This window comes from Nomia melanderi, unplaced genomic scaffold (assembly GCF_051020985.1).
Source record: "Nomia melanderi isolate GNS246 unplaced genomic scaffold, iyNomMela1 scaffold0084, whole genome shotgun sequence".
Taxonomy (NCBI): domain Eukaryota; kingdom Metazoa; phylum Arthropoda; class Insecta; order Hymenoptera; family Halictidae; genus Nomia; species Nomia melanderi.
Window position 1 is genome coordinate 55001 of NW_027475199.1, and position 2500 is coordinate 57500.

Below are 2500 nucleotides of genomic sequence, written 5' to 3' on the forward strand. Positions count from 1 at the left end.
GTCTTTGCCATTAAATTTTTGTATACGAAAAATATATTTTCGCTCGGATAGAAAACCCCTTTTGGGTTTCTGAGAGTTGATGTGAGAGTCGTACAAGTATAACGAATATACGTTGTATCCAACCCAACATTCTGGGCTTACCACATAAGGGCCATTCGGTCTGAGACACCGACCCGTGGTCATGCTGTGTAGAGAAAAATTCGCAACGGAACGCGGTACAGAACAGTCGAGGAATGGACCTCGAGGAGCTGAACGACTGCTTCTCGACCGAGATCGTAGAATAGCCGCTCGCCCGCCGCTGCGCCGACCGGTCCGCTCGAACCGACGTGCTCTCTTATAGTAACCAAACGGGCGGCCGCGACGACCGCGGCGCCGGCCGCTCAGCACGGGCGCTTATGGTGGTAAACTGCCGCGCGTACAGACCAACCGGCCGGGCTGCTGGTACTTAGCCGCTGAAACTATGGTCGATTCGAACATATATTAACATACGATTTTTATTCGATAAATCGTTATTGTACATATTAAACGTTAGTTTCCACCGAAAGAAAAATTTTTTAGAATTTTTTTTTTCCAAAAATTGCAAGAGTAAACTTTTTTAATATTCGATTTAAAAATTTTTAAATGCTTAATCCTTACATTAAACTACTGGGAGAACTCAGAAATCATAATGAAAAAAATTACAAAAATTTATTTTTCTCAGAAACTCCGAAAAACAGAGTGGTCGAATCCGTGCAAGCCGGAATTTTTCTAAGTCCCCACGGTCAAGAGTAAACTTTTTTAATAAGCGTTTTAAAATTATTTCAATGTTTAATCCATGCGTAAACATGAAGTTTATTAACGTTTTTAACATTAAAAAAAATTACAAAAATTTATTTTTCAAAAAAAATGGAAAAAACCGATTCGTCGGAGCGAGGTGTCCTGCCCGTGCGGTAATTCCAGCAGGCGAATCGGACTTCCCGAAATTTTTCTAAGTCCCACGGTCGACACCAACTTTTTTAATAAGCGTTTTAAAATTATTTCAATGTTTAATCCATGCGTAAACATGAAGTTTATTAACGTTTTTAACATTAAAAAAAATTACAAAAATTTATTTTTCGGAAAAAATGGAAAAAACCGATTCGTCGGAGCGAGGTGTCCTGCCCGTGCGGTAATTCCAGCAGGCGAATCGGACTTCCCGAAATTTTTCTAAGTCCCACGGTCGACACCAACTTTTTTAATAAGCGTTTTAAAATTATTTCAATGTTTAATCCATGCGTAAACATGAAGTTTATTAACGTTTTTAACATTAAAAAAAATTACAAAAATTTATTTTTCGGAAAAAAAGGAAAAAACCGATTCGGCGGAGCGAGGTGTCCAGCCCGTGCGGTAATTCCAGCAGGCGAATCGGACTTCCCGAAATTTTTCTAAGTCCCACGGTCGACACCAACTTTTTTAATAAGCGTTTTAAAATTATTTCAATGTTTAATCCATGCGTAAACATGATGTTTATTAACGTTTTCAACGTTAAAAAAAATTACAAAAATTTATTTTTCAAAAAAAATGGAAAAAACCGATTCGTCGGAGCGAGGTGTCCTGCCCGTGCGGTAATTCCAGCAGGCGAATCGGACTTCCCGAAATTTTTCTAAGTCCCACGGTCGACACCAACTTTTTTAATAAGTGTTTTAAAATTATTTCAATGTTTAATCCATGCGTAAACATGAAGTTTATTAACGTTTTTAACATTAAAAAAAATTACAAAAATTTATTTTTCGGAAAAAATGGAAAAAACCGATTCGTCGGAGCGAGGTGTCCTGCCCGTGCGGTAATTCCAGCAGGCGAATCGGACTTCCCGAAATTTTTCTAAGTCCCACGGTCGACACCAACTTTTTTAATAAGTGTTTTAAAATTATTTCAATGTTTAATCCATGCGTAAACATGACGTTTATTAACGTTTTTGACATTAAAAAAAATTACAAAAATTTATTTTTCAAAAAAAATGGAAAAAACCGATTCGTCGGAGCGAGGTGTCCAGCCCGTGCGGTAATTCCAGCAGGCGAATCGGACTTCCCGAAATTTTTCTAAGTCCCACGGTCGACACCAACTTTTTTAATAAGCGTTTTAAAATTATTTCAATGTTTAATCCATGCGTAAACATGAAGTTTATTAACGTTTTTAACATTAAAAAAAATTACAAAAATTTATTTTTCGGAAAAAATGGAAAAAACCGATTCGTCGGAGCGAGGTGTCCTGCCCGTGCGGTAATTCCAGCAGGCGAATCGGACTTCCCGAAATTTTTCTAAGTCCCACGGTCGACACCAACTTTTTTAATAAGCGTTTTAAAATTATTTCAATGTTTAATCCATGCGTAAACATGAAGTTTATTAACGTTTTTAACATTAAAAAAAATTACAAAAATTTATTTTTCGGAAAAAAAGGAAAAAACCGATTCGGCGGAGCGAGGTGTCCAGCCCGTGCGGTAATTCCAGCAGGCGAATCGGACTTCCCGAAATTTTTCTAAGTC